Below are 19,211 nucleotides of genomic sequence, written 5' to 3'. Positions count from 1 at the left end.
TAAGGATCAACCAGGCTGGTTTATTTTGCTAGTAATCACAGGTTTGACTTGGACAGGTACTGCCTCCTCTATGCAGCTGTGAATGTAGTAGTACAGATCTTTAAAGGAATGAGCCAATAAGAAAAGAGTGCATGATTAAGGCTATGGAATGCAATTAAAGTATCGTGAAGGAACAGATGTTAAATGGGCACAGAGGATAACAGAATAGGTGAAGGCAGAGTATAATAATGGAGGAAGAAATAGAATTGAGCAGGAGCAGATGGAGGTAAATGAGGCGGAGGAGGAACTAATGAAGGAGGAGATGGCAGTCAAGAGGGATATGCAGGAGGAACTGGAGAAGTTAAAGAGAATAAGATACAAGTAAACTGGAAAAGCAAAGCAAACATTGACATTATTACTATATAAATGTAAGGAATGGAGGCAGAGACTTGGGTAGTTAGAACAGATATGGAAGGAAGTTAGAGCATTACTCAGAAGAAGATAAGGGAGGAGTTTGGAAAGTTCTTTCCTTGGGAAGGTCTACACAAGATGAAAGGCATGGGATGATGCTTGAGGAATGAGAAGGACAGCAAAAGAGTGAGGAACACAGGAAAAGGATGTGCAAAGTGATTAGTTCAAGAGAGGTAAATCACTGGGTCCAGATGCTCTTCCATGTTCTAAATTAGTAGGGGTGCAGGTGGGAGAATGTATGCTGAAACTATTTTACAGGACTGGAGAAGAGGAAGAAGGGGAAAATGGGAATCATTATGCAATAGTGATGCTAAAATAATGGCCAGGATATATGCAGTTAAAATAGATGTCCTGTTACCAAATATGGTGAGGGAATCTCAGATGAGGTTTGCTAAAGTGAGGTCAACTACAGACCACTGGAGACTGGTATTAAAGTATGTGAACTGCAGGAAGAGGGAGGAGATAAAGGAAGAAGGGATAGTGTTTATGGCTATACAGAAGGCTTTCAATTGTATAAATTATTATCTTGAAGGCTGTGGAGCTGGTTCATGTAATAAAGGCTGGGCTATGCAGATTGTCAGAGCTCAATATAAGGAAACATACAAATCTGCTCTGTGTTGTGATTATAAGATTTTTAAGTGTGAGTTATGGCATTATGGAAAAATACTAATAAAACACAGGGGAACAGCAAAAGTCAAACGTTACTGTTCTCTTTTAAAGTTTTATGGCAGGGTCAAGACCACCCTGCATTCCACAATATGGAAAGACAAGCATCCAGAATGATGAAGGCTTTAAAAGTATCAAGATCAGTGGGGACCATCGCATGAGATTACTAGAAAAGTCATATAGGAGTCCAAAAGATTAGACATGGAAGGACAGTGAGAGAATCCAAAGAGTTGTAGATACTGGGAGAAAGTGGTAGAATATATCCACATGTGGTAGGGCTTCAAGGTGGTACACAAAAGAGTAGCCAAGCATGTGAATGCTATGGATTAACTTTGTATTAAAATGCATGGTAAGGGGGGATAGGTATTACAGGAATATAGGAATTATACTCAGAAAGCAGTTACAAGGACCATAAGATGTCTAGCCATTTAAAACTTTTTAGTAGACACAATTAAATGTTTTTGTCTCCCTTATTTGTTGTTTGGAGCAGATTAAGGGCATGGAAGGAAGTGGAGGGAAGAAAAGAAAGCAGAGAAATGATGTTAGATTGGATGAAAAAAAAACTGTCAAAGGCATGGCAGGAAGGGAACATCAGCTGAGTATTCTTGGTTAAGACAGGCAATTGATAAGGCAAGTCGTGGCGGTATGGATAGTAGAAGATGGGTTAAAAAGATACAATAGAAAAAGGACACAACATGGAAAGCCAGCAAAGGGGAGGGAGGGACAATAGGCACAAAGAAATGAGAGTGGTGTGAGTCATAGTATGACAAGAGTGTAGATACTGGAGGGGGATTGGTTGAAGGTTTATCTTCCACTGTATTTCTTTTTTGTTTGTTGTCTTTTCTTGCTCTTTGCCACCACCAATTTTCAGGAAGCTTGAACCTTGGTCAGTCGGTCCATTTGTTCCATAGTACTGGACCAATGATCAACCAGGAGGAGAATCAGTTAGACAGTCTTCAGGGGTTGCTTGAGGGTTTCTGCTGTACTTTCCCCAAGCATGCAATGTGATAGGCAGAGGCATGCAATGGGCTGTCAGGGAAGGATGCCCATTCACTTCTGCAAGGGGAATTCCGTCAAAGAAGCCCTGCATCTACCAGCATGGTACAAGCAGTGTTTCCCCCTGTTTTCTGTCAGTGAAATCACACCTCTGAGTTTGCCAGCCCTCCATACATGTACTAATCCCCCCTACCTCTGGGAGAGGTAACAGGGCCATGCCTCTTCATTCTTTCCCTTCCATGCTTGGCCCTTTCAGTTCTAGAACTGATAATTTAACCCCGGTCACATGTGTCACAGTCAGGGCTCCATCCATCACCACCACAGAGTCAGACTTACCTCCCACTATGTTTGAATGCATGTCCCCATCTCTCCTTTTTTTCCAAACAATGTAAATGCTGTGAATGCTATGTTTGATAACTTCTTCAAGCTCTGAAAACACATTTTACTGCCTGCCTTTACTTAAAATATAACCATCTTTTTTGTTTGTTTGTTTGATTGTTTGTTTGCACTCCCAAACTAAACCTGCAAGTGATCCAATTGGATCAGCATTCTACCCTGGCTAACAAATGAAAATAAACACCAAACAATCCAGTAGCTATGATTTAAATAACAGATTAAAATTACCAAGCCAATATTTTGAATTACTGACATAGTCTGGAACAGAAGCAGATTAATCTTAATTCTAAAGCTGAAAAACAAACTTTAAAGTCAGCAATGTTCAACAACTACTTAAATCCTTCTCTGTTGTCAAACTGTCTGGTTTAAATGTCAGAATATTCTGAATGGTCATTTTTATATCTATAGAGTATCAGAGGTAGGCGGTCTGAATGGAGAGATGATAAATCAGCAAGCAAAGGAGAGCAGTATTGCTGGATCTGAATTCATCTCAGGTCTTGGTGAGTACCTTCACAAGGAGGACCCCGTTTTTCACAAAATCTCACCAAGGTGACACTGATATATAGACTGTATTTTATACAGTGTACATCATGGAGAACAGTAGGTTAAAATTTAAAAAAAAGATAGCTGAGTGCACAAGACCAAAGATAAAAAAGTGCCAAATCATGGTAGGTGCACTGGTGATAGGACTGGAAAAAATGAAGATGTTGAATCCTCAAGACAAGTAAACATTCCTACAATGGGGCTGGGCTAGGTCAGGCCCAGGGGGAGGATGCCCACCCTGTTGTAGAAGGAAGTAGTAGTCCACAAAAATCATAAAAAAAATAGACTAAAAAAAGATCCATAAAGATGATAGACTGGACTATTGATGATAAGAAAGAAATTATGCATTGTTACTATTATACAAGATGTCCAGAATTTCCAGACAGAAGATACAGAAAAAGATTAAGAGAGAGATTAGAGTAAAGAAAAATACTTGCACAAGAACAACTGTCAAAAGCTTCAAATACAATTTTGTGTTCATTAATACAACAGATTTATGAAGAACTTTGTATAGACTAAGAAACCTTGGGCCATTTGGAAAAAGAAGTGACTGAGGAAGTGCAAAAATATAAAGAACAAAATCTAGAGATTTTGAAATGTACAAAAAAATGGACATGGGAGAGAAAAAGAGATCTTATATAGTGCAATATTTACACAAAGGAGAAAGACAAATTAACTAATACAAAAAAGCAGTCTGAAAGATATTCAAAGAGAAATGCAGGCAAAGGCATCCAGAAACCGTAAATTTCACAATACAAAAAATAAGATCACAAAGAGGTAACGTAGAACAGAAGATTAGTAAACTAGAAGTTAAAAAAAATAGAAGTTGAAGTTATGGTATACCTGCAAAGTGAAGGATTTAGTGTAGAAAGTCTAACACATGTTATATATCACAGTATAATGGAACGAGTCCTCCAAGTAAGGAGAAACAGGAGGAGCAGGAGGCGTCTGAAGAAGAAATATGGACATGGGAAAGAAAATGAGATTTAATATGGTATAATATTTATGCAAAGGAGAAAGCAAAACTAATCAATACAAAAAGAGCAGCACCAAAGATATTTGAAGAGAAATACAGGCAAAGACATCCTGATATGGAAAATTTCACAATATAAAAAAATAAGAAAACAAGGAGTAAAAGCAGAAAAGAGGATCAGTATTGGAGTGGTTAAAGAAGTATAAACTGAGTTTATGGATTACCTGCAAAGTGAATGATTTAGTGTAGAAAATCTAATTCTGATAACATCACGGCAGGATAGAGCAATGGATCCCCAAATTAAGGAGAAACCTCTGGAGCAGGAAACATCTGATTAGTTGCCGTATGAAGATACTTTGGAGCCTTCAGCAGGAAACCAGTATAAAAGTTCAACTGGAGTTGCTGAGCAAGGGAAGGAGCAGGCAACTGTGGCAACTCTGATGCAGTCAATGTTGTGGAGTGATAGGCCAGTAAATTTCCATATGAAAGAGCAATGGATGATGTAAGACGAAACTGAAGAGAATGTGGCACAGGAAGTTGCTCTGGAACATTCTATAGAATGCCCTCAGGAAATGAAGAACAAATTAGAAGAAAATGATCTAAGGGAAGAGTTGCTTGATTTAATAGAGATGGAAAGACATAGTAAGATCAATGAAAGAAATAGACTACAGAGAGTCAATAAAACCCAAAAAGTTAAAAGCATGATAAAACAAATGAACACAGTAATTAGGATTGTCCATAGAGATTCATGCTATATAACATAAGTAAATAGGATATAGTACTGTGCAGTTAAATTAATAACAGAATGTCTTACCACAGAAACACAGGGTAGTAAGGGAAAGAAAGGGGAGAGATCAAATGCCATCATGGAAGTTGCAACAATTCACCACTGGACCAGTAATCAAGGAGCCTCAATCCTCACCAATGGCACCTGTGGGTGGACGTTCACTGGGAGGATATCAGGTACAAACAGTATTTCCAGATGCAGTACTCTGCATCAAGTGCAATTTCCCTTAAGAGTACACAGAGACCACAGTCAGTCTGGGGCTGGTTCCCCTTTCTCCAGATCCCCAATAAGACTCCTCACTGGCACAGCTATAGTGTTGAGATCTCAGCTGAGTGACCAAGCCAAGACCTCCAGCGCTCTCTCTGTCCAACCAGTGCTTCGTGTCCCTACCGAAGTAGCTGACACACACACTCTTTGAGGTTTGATTTACATACACACATACACCTGGGAAAGACTGGCACAGGTTTACTAGCTATGCCCCCTTCTGCCCAGACTATAAGGTTGTTACCACTGCCACCAGTCACTCCTTATCAGCTACTTTAGTGCCCTTAACAAAGGGTGTCCAGTCTTACTGTGTAATATTAATATTCATACAAATGGTAGCTTGACGAAGAGCAAGGCTATTAGGAGTGTTCCACACAGTGTCACCAAATAAATATGCAAGTACTCTTAAAACTTAAATATGTCTACACAGATCAGCCACAATGAAAGGTTTAAATATATTTAACCAATACTAAATGTATATTCACAGTGACATCAGATTTCAAAACCACAGGAAATATTTAAATTAACATTGCAGTCCAGGCCCACACAAATAAAGAAAAACTAGAGCTAAACTAAGCCTTGCTATATTCCTGACTGTATCTAAGAAAGTTACTGTCCTCTAGTAACTTATTTAGAGCAAGGCAGATGTAGTGAATGGGTGTTGTTGTTGTTAGGTCCAAGACAGAATGCAGAATGCTCTGTCTCACTCAGAGACTTCTCAACATAATATCAAAAATATTACTGCTGGGATAGCTTGCAGACCTCTTTAGGGGGTATGTGGAAGATCAGATTATATATGATGTCATGCATAATATTTACCTCTCAGAGATGGCTATATGGAGACGTTTCTTAGATGATTGTTGGTTGGTTTGGTGTGGGGGTATGGACTATTTGCTAGAATTTTTGGAATATCTTAATTGTAATTGGTGGGGGATTGAGTTTACTGTTAATTATCACAGTAAAGAGATTAATTTCCTGGATGTCAATATTTTGAGACATACCCACAATACAATAATTTATTACATGCAACCAGTTTACACCCCACACATACCATCAACAATATTCCTAAATCACAGTTTATGAGAATTAGAAGAATATGTTCTGCAGACATGGAATTTCATAATGCTAGGCATGATCTTGAGGGTAGATTTATTAATAGGGGATATAGAAAATCATCAGTACAAAAGGCCAGTGACTGGGCAGTCAATTGTGAGAGATCTAACTTATTGAATTATAAATCTAAAACCAAAAAGGATGGATCAGGAACCATGAGGTTGGTTACTACATTTGGCAGTAATATTCATTTATTGCAGGATGTAGTTAACAAACATTGGAATATTCTCCGGGCCAATACAGATCTGGATCAATGTTTGTCTAACAGATGCCAATTTTCTTTCAGAAGGGGAAGAACACTCACTTCTATTTTTTGCATTACAAGAAAACTTTTTTTGGATTATGTGAAGCAACATCAACTAACCATACTGGGGGATAGGCTTGTTGGGTCACATCCTTGTGGACATTGCAGTCTGTGTAAACATATGTTTAAAACTTCATCTTTTAGCAGTAAAAACACTGGTCAAATTTTTGATATTTCATTTTTTGGGAATTGCAGCTCTGACTGGGTTGTCTATTTGGCTAATTGCCAATGTTCTGCCTTTTATGTAGAGCAGACTTCCAGGCAACTAAGAAGTTGCATTTCAGAGCATTTGAGTGATTTACATCTAAAAAAATGACCAATGCATTGTATAGACATTGTCAGTTACACAGAACTGCTTCTTTTAGATTTGTCATTATTGACCAAGTAAAAGGTAATAGATCTATGAAGCAAGGTTGGCACACTATACTAACTCAAAAGGAAAGAAAATGGATTATCAAGTTGGGTGCCCTATTTCATCCTGGACTAAATGACAAGTTATGAGTGTCTTTTTTTCTTTTTATTAAGGACCCTAATTGGTAATTTCACAAGTAAATATATGATATGAATGGAAGTTTGGTTACAGCGTCTGATATTACATTTAAAATGTTTATTTTGGTTGATATTTGTATGTGTTTGGAGGCTGGAATGGATTAATGGGGGAAGTGATGTCACAACTGGGGATGTACATTGTGTATAAAAACTGTCCCTGCATTATGTATGTTTTATCACTGAAGAAGGTTTGCTACCGAAACCGGTCTGAACGGAAAGGAATAAAACTTCATTTGCCTCTGAGTGCTGGCTTTTTCTTTTTTGATTTATTTAATAGCTTGCAGAATGACATCATTTCTGGTCATCTGACTTCTACTTCCCAGGCAAACCCCCCATTGCTGGCAGCTGGCAGTATTTAACATCTACCTGTAAAAATACATAGACAAGGGCTTTTGCTCAGATCTTTGGCAGGTGCTGGAAGTCGTAAAACAATTACATTTTTTCATGCCTCAAGACTAGCAATTATTTCACCCCCAAAGACAATACAGAAAGCTTCATAGTACAGACTCTGTCTCTCTAGCTACATTGAAGCATCTATGTGACCTAGCCTATATAGTAATTTAATTTAAGATATTTTACTAAAATTTGCTGGACTGAGGTTAACCCTCCAGTTTCCTCTGTTAACATATACATTTAAACAGTTAAAACAGTGCATGTACATTTCTATTCTCTTCTAGTAGGGCATACTGGACATTTTAAGCACAAGCACTTTACAAATACCTTTTCAACACAAACATCTGTACAAAACAGTTTGATATACGCAGGACATACAGTTCTAATACATTTGTAACAAAAGCATCTTATATGACATATAGTTCTAATACATCTGTAACACCAGCATTCTTGTAAAAATTTGTTTGATATTCACAAATGACATATAATTATTGACAGAATTCCAGCTAGCTCTGCTGGCAGTACCTCCTTTTGTCACAGAAGTATCGAATAGAGAAAACTATACAGCAGTTAAGACAAGAAGTGTCACTGTTAGAAGAGTACAGATGAGGGAACAGATCAACAAAAATACTCAAAGATAGATCTGATAAAACCAATGTGCAATATCAGAACAGATCAGGATCTATCATGCACTATTGCAAATAATAAACTAAAAATATCAGCTCAGGCAGGAAAAACTTAAGAAAATAGGTAGATAAATATAAACTAAAAGGACAAAATAAGCAATTTATTGGTGACCCAAAAATGTTTTATGGAGAATTGGGAAACAAGGCAAAAGGAATTGAAATACCACCAAAAAAGAAGAAATAGACACATTTTGGAGAAATATCTATGAAGATCCTGTGGAACATAGCAAAGATGCTGAATGGACAGAAGAAGTAAAAGAAAGAATAAGAAGTTCAAATGTACAGGATATGAAATAGGATGAAGTAACAGCCAGATAGAATGAAACAAAGTTAAGGAAACCTCCTAAATGGAAAACTCCAGGCCCAGATGCAATACTTAACTTCTGGCTAAAAGAATTAACATCTTTACATGAAGATTTAACCATGAGTAAGAATTATTTATGTGTGTACCCCAGACTGACACCTACCTGGTTAACAATAGGAAAAACAATACTCCTACTTAACAGGGAACCCTACAAGCTATCCTAAAAACTATAGACCAATAGATTGCCTTCCGACAACATATACACTATACAGTGGAATTGATGCTGACAGTGTTTATAGTCATTTAGAAGAAAACTCAATCATGGCAGTAGAACAAAAGAGTAACAAAATAAAGTCATATGGAGCAAAGGATGATTTGCTGTTAAAGTCATAATGGAGAACTGCAAAAAGAGGAAGAATTTAAGTATGGCATGGATAGATTACAAAAAAATACATTTGATAGTATCACACATTCATGGATAAGAGTGCTTAAAAATGTATAAGATGCACCCTACACTGATCAATTACATTATACCGACTATGAAACAGTGGCAAACCGCTTTACAGTTAAGCCATGATATAGGACAAACTAGTATTCCAGGGATAAAAATTCAAAGGGGTATATTACAGGGTGACTGTCACCGTTGCTCTTTTGTCTTGCCCTTAACCCATTAAGCTGTCTACTTAACAGATTAGGTTATGGTTACAGTTTGGTTCCCAGAAAACAACAAAGTGTAAAGACTTCTCATCTTCTTTTTGTGGATGATTTAAAATTGTATACTTCATCAGATGAGGAACTGAAATCACAACTGCAAGTGGTCAAAACTTTTTCAGATGATATAAGAATGTCATTTGGTCTTGATAAATCTGTAAAAGCAGGAAATCTGCAGCACCAAGAAAACATCAGTTTAGGACAGGAATGTGATATAAAAGAACTTGAGCAACAGGGAGTATAAATATCTGGGAAATGATGAATTAACAACAAAACATAAACAAATGTGAATAAAACTTAGATAAAATATTTTAGTTAATCAGTGTACACCAAGACTATATATTCCCCATTTTGAAGGAAGTATGAGCCTCCTTGAAATTGATTGCATGTATAGATCTGCAATCATAGTACTGCATGCATAGCTGCTGACCTCACAAGACCAAGATATACTGAAAGTTTTAAAATATGAGTGACTTCCCTGCTTAGTCTAGCAGAAGCATATTACTGTCAAGTGAGAATGGAAATCAAACTAGAAGTAGACAAAAATTAGGCAGCAACTGAACATGCCAAAAAAAAAAAAAAAAATTTATAGTGAAGGATCAGATGAGAAGGCAAAAAATGTGGAAAATGCATAAATATAGTTGCAAGTACAGAAAACTTTTGGAACAATCTCATGTTGACCAGGACTGAATGTAGGAAAGGTTAAGGAGAGGTAAATTTAAACCAAAAGACAAAAGGTTGATATTGGCAGCCCAAGATGCTGGACTCTGTATACATTGGTTTATAGGAAGAAGCAAGACAAGGTCAAGGCAAGGGTGAAGTCGTGGTAGGTATTTTGTCCTGGAGCTCCTTGCTAGATGTTTGGATACAGTGAGGTACTGTGAACAGGTCTAATGAAGCACAAGGTAAGAGAAAGAAATAGTTTAGATATATGAAAGTGGTCGAGCATGGAGGTGTGTTGTCTAGCTACATTTCTCTGATGGGTTGAATAAGCATCTGTGTCCCTCTATTGTTAGTGTTTTCAATATAGGTTCTAAAAGACATTGGAGGAAGGACTATGTAAAACAAAAACAAAGAATTATTTGGTATGCCAACAAACAAAAATATAAGCACATTTGGTAATTTCCCAATGGGCAATATAAATTTTGAGTACAGATTTAAAGACATATACACATACTGTTTAACCATTATGTTATGAGTACTCCTTCCCAGCACAATCTAGAAGTTTTGAAATCATAGCATGGGTTTGTAGACCCTGAGCAATCCATCAGTAATTTTGGTGGCTAGGCTGGGCCTGTAAGTCACTGTGTACTGAAAGGGTTGGAGTGAGAGAACACAGCAGCACAATCTGGTATTGCCATCAGTGTACTTCCTTCATTGCAAATGTGAATGATCTGTTACCATCTTGAATTGCCTCCCTGAAAATAGTATTTCAAGGCATAGAAAGCTCACTTCACAGCTAGATGCTATCTTTCACTATCTGAGAACCACCTTTCTGCATTATTCATCTTCCTGTGACTAATTATCGAACCAGGTGATTCTCACCTAAATATCTTCAGATAATACTGCCCCCAAACGTACCCCTTTTTTAAAACCAGGAGTTATTATCACAGGTTCAGAACAAAGGATTCTTTTTAGTTCATTAAATGTTCTGTTTACCTCAAATGGCCATTACACCTTGGCAGGAACACCATGTGATCTTTCAAAGGGTAGGTAGACAGGAAATAGTCACAAAATTAGGCCCAAATGTTATATACTAGCAACTCAAGAAAAGTCTTCATCTGTTTTGTAGCAGAGGATATAGGGAATATTTATGGTGCCTGTTTTTATCATTTGTCCTTGCCACACTTCTTCTTGTAAGGTAACCTAAAATCTTGGCTTCCACCAAACCCAGTTAACGTTTCTTAGTATATGCAGTCAAATCTGCCTGTCTTATGGATTCATTCTATGGAAGAAAGATCATGTCATCCAGGAATGTCACAGCAATGTGAAGCTGAGGCTTTATTGTTTTATGCATCAGCCTCTGACATGCATCTAGAGTTTCATGTAAGAGAAAAGGTAGCACTGTGTACTGAAACAGACCATCAAAGGTAAAAAAAAGCTATTTTTCTTCAGCAGAGATGGTGAGCAGTATCTGCCAGTAACCCTTTGTCACATCTGTTGATGTCAGGTATCTGACCTTGTCTAAGTTCTCTGTCAACTCTTCAATTCAGGGCAAGGGATAGCAAACAAACTTTAAAATGCTATTCAGTTTTTTTTTTTCAAGTCATTAAAGAATCTGATACTATCATCATGTTTAGTAACTAGGTACAACTGGGCTGTTCCATTCACTCTGTGATTTTTCAGTCATTGATATCATCCCTTTTATAGTAACCACTCTCCAGTCACTTCTACACATTAACCACTCCTTCCTTAAAGGGCTACCTATCATTAACCCAACTTGTGCAAAACTCAACCTCCAATTAACTTACTTGTTAGAAACAATTCTCCTCTACCTGCTACATGCATCTATTATTAAACTCCCTCCAAATACTTACTTTCCTTTTTATTTCCTACTTTGTACATGCACAACACCATTACTAATTTACTATTGTGAAACTCGCACAATCTCTTTTTAATTGATTTTTCACCTATCTTTAACTTAACATCACATATACCCATTACTCAGCATCATCATCCCCATTTTTCTCACTTTTTACATGGAGTTGAGGTATAGTGTTGACTGTTACCAGATCTCTCTCAATTAAAGGCCACTCTCCTATCTTCTTTGCCGGACTGTCACAGGTCTTCTCTTGCACAATCCATCCATCTTTTTGCTGGATGTCCTCATTTTCCTCTTGGTGTCTTCTTGTATGTCCTAAAACTTATTCACAAGATTGTCTTCTGCTTTCCTGCACATCTGTCTGAATCTCTGCAATCTATTGTTTTTGACGTCCTCTGCAACTGGAGCTTCTTGTGTCTCTGCTCTGATGTCTTCATATCTTTGTCTCTCTCAAAGTATACAACTTGCCACCTACTTCAGGCACTTCATCAGCATCACCTCTAACTTCCTCAACAGGTTTCTGTACCATAGTAGTAGTACTGGCTACACCACTATTTTGTACACCTTATTTTCAGCTTCTTTGGCATTCTTCTGTCACATGCTACCCCTGACACTTTGTGCCCGTTGACTGCACCCCCTCTAATTCTACCTCTATCCTCCCCATTCAGACTTCCCTTCTCCTCAACCACTGTCCCAAATACTTGAAGCTGCTAACCTGCTCCACTATCTTCCCTTCTATCACAATTTCCTATTTCTCTTGTTTCTCCACATTTGCTGCCATTACAACGGTCTTATCAGTAGTCAGTTTCATCCCATGTGCTTTCAGTTCTGCATTCAATTTCCATAACATTTACTAAAGTTTTTGTTTAAAGGTTACCTGTAATGCCACATTGTCCATATATAGCAGCATTGTTGAATGTCCCCAGAACCTTTTCTCCAAATAGTCCATCACCAGTATGAACATCAGGGAGGTCAGAGCTGAACCTTGATGCACACCCACTCTCACTGGGAACCCCTATATGACTATGAACATTCTTTGTACTTGTGTCATTGGGGCCTTGTATATGCCTGCACTAATTATACTAATGTTTCTGAAACTTTAAATCATTGCAGGACTAACAAAATCATCTTTCTTGGGGCTTTATCATATGCTTTTTCCAAGTCTAGGAATGTTCCTTTGGATTCTTTCCTCATCTCTAGCTCCTTCTCAACTATCTGTCTCACTGCAGACATTGGGTCAGTTGTGCTATATCTGATCTGAATCTAAAGTGCCCATCTCCCATCTTACTTATTACTATTCTGCATATCCATTTATCACTCACCCTCTCCAGCACTTTCATGTAGTGTGACAGGAGTTTGATACCTCTATACTGTTCACAGTTGTGAATGTCCCCTTTGTTCTGGTATACTGGTACTATAATGCTTATTCTTCAGTCAACTGGAATACACAGTTCTCTCCATACTACTATGAACATGCTCTAGAGCCATTTCTCCCCAACTCACCAAACATCTTTATCATATCAGCTATGGTCTCATCTAAGCCTGCTGCTTTTCTGACTTCATTTCCTGTAGTGTTGTTCTTACATCTTCTAGGGTGGGCTCCCCCTTCTTTCATCGTAATCTGTGTCTGTGGCACTATAGCTTCTGTGGGGTTTTCTTCTTTAAGAAGCTGCTGGAAGCAATCCATCCATTTGCCTTTGATATCCTGTGGCTTGATGAGCAAGTTGTTGCTGGCATCCCTTATGAAGCGTGTCTGATGACTATCTTATTATCCATTTGTCTTTGTCTTGCAAATTGATAGACTTTGTGCCATTTGCTGAGTCACTTTCAAGAAGCTGGTAGAGTGCCGTGGATGCCTTATAATTTGCTATTGCAACTGCTCTCTTAGTCTCTTTGTTAGCCAAACAGCTTTTAGTCTAGTCATTCTTTTCTATCTTATAGGTTCATGGGTTCTTACTAGGCTAACAAGCACTTGGATCCTTATAAGCCTAGCTGTATACCCCAAACCATTTGGGTCCTGGGTATCATGGTATATATGGGGGGCATGTTAGTAGGGAGGTAACTAGGGATCTGTAGGGGACCATTAGTTAGGATACTACTTATTCCATTGGGGGGTCAGACCGAGGGTAAATTTATGATTTCCAACCCATTTGCCAAGATTTTGATTGAATAGTTTGAGGGATAAACTCTGTTTTACATGGATGGGGACCCTATTCCATACTGCAGGGATCCTTTGGGATACATATTTGTCTCTCCAGCATGTATTTTTTATGTCACAAATGAAGTTCAGATCCCTGGAGCCATCGTTTCTGGTGCTGTTTGTTTTGCACATGTGCAACAGATCCATAGGAAGCTTTGTAAGCCAGGCAAAGATCCCCTCTCAGCAGCCAGTAGGAGACTGAATACAGAGACAGAGCCTTTAGGTGATCAGTGCAGGACAGGGTATCCTCTTGGTGAGAAAATGTTGTGGGCGTTCCAACTGTTGCAAGAGTTTGGTTAGATACATACAAAAGGGGGATTGTATTCAATGATAGGTCTGATAAGAGCCAAGCAGAGTGGTACTATAATTCCTTGGATTTGGATGCATACACTTATCTATAAGTTGGGTGACATAGAATGATTTTTTTATTATCTTAACTACATGTTGGTCAAAGGCCTGTTTGCTGTCTGTATATGTTCCCAAATATGTTAATGCTTGATCAACTCTTCAGGGCATTTTATTGGTGTAGTAATTAACTTAAGTTGATGGTTTGGAAAATGGCATTATAATGCATTTTTTGGCAATGAGTTTTAGGCAGGCTTTAACACCAGTCATTTGTCTGTGTTAAACCCTCTTGCAAGAAGTTGGCATCTTGGGAGGAATTTATAATAGCTCCCAATTTACAGTCATCTGCAAACATGGTTAGCCAGGGACCTTGAACTTTAGAGAAGTAGATACCAAACAGAATCTGGCCAAGCACATAGCCCTGTGATACTCTGCTGGTGACCAGTCTTTTGGTGGAGATGGCCTCACCAATCCTGACTTCTTGGGTCCTGTCTTTGAACCAGCTGACAATCCAGTGGGTTATGTAAAGATTTTATGCCTTGCCCAGAGAATCTGTCAACGATGCCTGATTTGGGTATTGTATCAAATGCCTTAGCCAGGTCAACCTATGCAGTATAGACTGTATTCTCCTCACCCATTGCCTTGGTGGCCCCCTCAAAAAAGTTTACCAGGTTACGTAAGCATGACCCTTCTTTAACAAAAACAAATTAGGATGGGTCCAGTGTCTGTACATGTTTATCATTTCCATAATTTGTTCCATGGCTTTGCATATTAGGCTTATTAAATTGATGGATCTGTAGTTCTCTGGACTGGTTGATGGTCCACCCTTTTGGCGGGGAATGATTGTTTCAGTCCCCCATTCACTTGGAACACAGCCTGTTTCAGGTCTGTAGTTGAAGAGTGCCTCAAGTGGTCCTGATAAGTCATGTTTTAGACTACTCAGGAGGCAAACATGGATGCTGTCAGGACTAATGGATGAGTGTTCTTGGTTTTAATGAGGGCTGCCAGCACCTGGTCCCTCCTGATAGTTGGGGGAAATATGTTGGAGAGGATTTCACCTGGTGTAGCTGGGGGGAAGTGGAGGGTGAAGTTTGAGCTGAATTTATCAATCAGTAGATTTTCTATGTCACCCTGATTGGTGTAGGTGGTACTATTCACCACCTGGTCAGCATACTGCTGTATGTTACCTCTAAGGTTCCGGACATTGCTGAAAAAAGCCTTCTGATTGCCCTTAGCCTTGTAGGCTATCCTGACATCATAACTGATCTTGTTGGACTTAATTAGATCTTTAGTTTCTTGTTTAGTTGTATAAGAAAACATTTGTCCTTAATGAAGTTGCTCTTCCTGATTTTGGCCATGTGTTTTTTTCTTTTATTATTTACCCTCTTTAGGTGAGGATTCCACCAGAAGGGTTTGTTTTTAGTGTGTTTTGGGTTTATTTCTGGTACATATCGCAGCTGCTATGCAGCCATTCAGCATTTTGTACTGGGACTTTGTGTGAATAATTCTGTATAATTAGCTGAGGTCTTGGGGTTGGGGGAGCCTTGAATTTTGACAGACTGTCACTTAATAGGATGTAGTCTGCCTTTGAATAGTTCCTAACTGTTACTGATTTAACTGGATATTTAGAGTTGATTTTACCTTCAAATGAGACAGTTTTGTGATCTGACCTCAGGGGGGTGGTTGCAATGCTTTTCCATGTTGTTGAGTACCAGTTCCAATATATTTGATCCTCTGGTTGGAGTGTGCACTATCTGTTCCAGGGTGTTTGTTCAATAAAGTCCAGGAAGCATTGTGCGTATTAGTTTGAGGCAGTGTACATTTCCTAGTCTACAGAGGGGTAGTTAAAGTCACCTATAAATATGGTGTTTGGTTGGATGGTGAGCACCTCCAGTAGGTTTAAGCAGATCCAGGTCATGGTAAAATGGGGCTCTAGGCAAGGTAATGGATTGACCCCCCCCCCCCCACACACACACACACAGTAGTCCTACTGCTAAAAACACTGTTTTCAAATTCTATAGTACAAACGATGACCATTTGCTAAACAAAACAGTTGCACATTGTAAACAGACTTAGCATGATCAGCAGTACAATTCTCTTCCCTTGAGGCTAACAATTCCTTGAAAATGCACTAATTCAATAAAACTCTGTTCCTTGAAAATGTATAGAAACTCATATTTTTTTTAGTTGTCTGGCAGCTGGTGTACAGAACTCAAGCTCCTATTTCATGTAACCAAGGAACACTGCAAAAGCTCATTTCTCAAAAACAAGTAAACACATAGAAAATTATATAAACATTACTTAAAATAAGCAAAATTATCTACCAACAGAACAAGAAAATTTCACTTGCCAAGAATATTTTAAAACAAGTAAATATTTCTAGCCTCCAAACTGTCCATGGGCATCTTAAAACTAGTGCATTCAAATTTAAAACAAGTAAATTTGTTTAATACAGAGAAAACATATTAAGATTTATTATCTGAATATGTAGGAAAGTTTGCTTTAATTTAGAAAGTGCTAGCCATTGTCATGAAATATATTTAGGAACTGTATCTTAAAACCATTGCAACCAGACTAAAACCAAGTATTGTTTTAGATGCAAAGCAAAAGATAAGCCCTTTTGTCTAAAATTGTAAGAAATGTTGTTTGAATTTAACATTCAGTGCTGGTTTAAATGCCTTGAAATGAGACAAAATACCCTGGAATTTACAGAGAAAAGTATACTATACTACAAATTGACTGACTGCTTAAATAATTCTTTATCCAGAAGCATGTATGACAGAAAAACATGAAAAAACAAGGCCATTTCTCACTGTGAAAATGAGAATGTCAGCATATGCAATATATCAAATACAGTAGCCTTATGAACAGACAAGCAGCAAACTAAACCAACACCCTGTCAAACAATTAAAGATGAAGTCAAATTTGAAGTTTGTTATGTCTTGCACTATAAGGGACACAATAATGACCGGGAATGAAAAAAAGGCTTTGTGCATTTCTACTCAGCAAGGAACTTTTTCCACTCAGCCATAGCTTTTCTATATGAAGAGGTCATGTCACAGTCATGGATAACATCTGACAGTACTTCAGTCTACAGCACAGAGAGAAGTGTCACAATGCACTTAGGATATGTAAGGTGAAAGGTGTAATAACATGCAATGAGATACATCACACTTTCATAAATGTCCTCTTTTGTGAAGGTCATCAAAGGCATGGTTCCAATGGCCAGTAAGCAGTTGTCTTTGCAGACAATCATGACAGGGCTGAAGAATGGCCTTGTCTGAAGAAAGGTGTTGGGGTCTTCTTTACACTTACCAAAACAAGGGGGAAAAAACGATTGTGACCACAAAATGATTCATTGTAATTTATGCTGAAGTAATACATAAATTATCAAAAATACACAAATTTCTTACCTCTAGGATGTGAAGCATAGCCTCACTTGCATGTAACTTCTTGGGTGGAGCCACAGGTAATGTCATGATACAGGAAATATTAGAGTTTTGTTTGCATGCAGTAAAGTCTTTTCAGTGATAAAGAAACACTTTGAGACCTATGCAGAGTTTAATGTTTTGATAGGTTTTAGGTAATTATTGTGTAGTGGTAGCCACGTCTCAATAGACTAAACTGGAACTGCGTGTTGTAGAGTAGATGTCATGAAAAAATGAATTGAAATGCATGATCAAATTGATACTTTCCATATGTTTGACAGCCCTAGTATGAGGTACTTGTCATACATACTCAGAATGTTACCTACAGTATGATGGTATAAGCCCAAGTTTGCAGAACCAAACAAGAATGTAGAAGCAAATAAGAGCTAATAATTCCTTTTGTCCAGAAACGCTGGCTTCATGAGCTTTCTGAATACTGCATAAAAATGTGCCGTCTCATAAAATGTCCCCCAGCAGGTCTACAGATCAAAAAAAACACAAGTAAACCAACTAAATACAACAGAGAGAGGGAGAACAGCACCAGGCCACCACTGGAGGTCAAAATTTTATTGCAGTAAATTCCACAATAATTCCACGAGGTTGTCACAATAAAACCACAAATTCAATTCCACAAGTTAAGCACTTTCATCCAACTAATGTCAGGACTTCATCAGAACAAACTAATGCATACAACCCAGCCTATATATATATATTACACCAATTTACACGTAATCGCATATTAATGGTTACTAATTACAAACCAATTAAATGCATGGTTAAATAAATGAATAAATAATTACACCTTTTCAATTAAAATTAAAAAAAAAACCTTTTAACCTAAAATGTTTCTCAGTTTAAACATACTAGAAATGCTAACACACTCATTAATGTCCAGATGTTTAGTTGCGTTTAACTGCAACTGCCACTTTAACTCACAAATGTCTAAATACACATCTAACACTCTGCCTTGCACATTCTTCACTATTTGTTGCAATGCTAAAAAACTAAAAGTGTAACTTTCATGGGTTTGCACATGTAATAAATGCTTACTAATCCTTTCATTAAACCATCTGCAGGTCTTCCCAATATAATATACCGAGCACTGTTGACACTTTCCCATATATACTACATTTCTGCTCTGGCAGTTATAATGCCCTTTTATTTATATTTTCCTTCCACTCAAACAAAACTTATCTTTGGTTTCTGATATGTGTGTACAACGAGTATACATCCCACATTTAAAATTTCCAACCATTCTGTTTTTGTTATTATTAAACAATCCTGCCTGGTTACCCATTTCTAAAATGTCCTTAAAAGACCTGTCCTTCCGATACACAACTTTGGGTATATCCCCAACCCACTGAATTACATTTTGGTCCATTGGCAATATTTCCCAGTTTTTCTTAATACTTTGGGTAACCATACTGGAATCCTGGTTAAAGGTGGTTATAAAACTTAAACCCATATCTTATTTTCTCTTTATTAATAGTGTGCATGACAGTTTTATCTGCAGGGAGGGTGTGATCTCTTATAATAGACTTATATACCCCTGCAAAACGTT

The sequence above is a fragment of the Protopterus annectens genome, chromosome 9.part0 (genome assembly GCF_019279795.1).
Source record: "Protopterus annectens isolate FY-2018-M chromosome 9.part0, PAN1.0, whole genome shotgun sequence".
NCBI lineage: Eukaryota > Metazoa > Chordata > Ceratodontiformes > Protopteridae > Protopterus > Protopterus annectens.
This window is presented reverse-complemented; position numbering follows the sequence as displayed.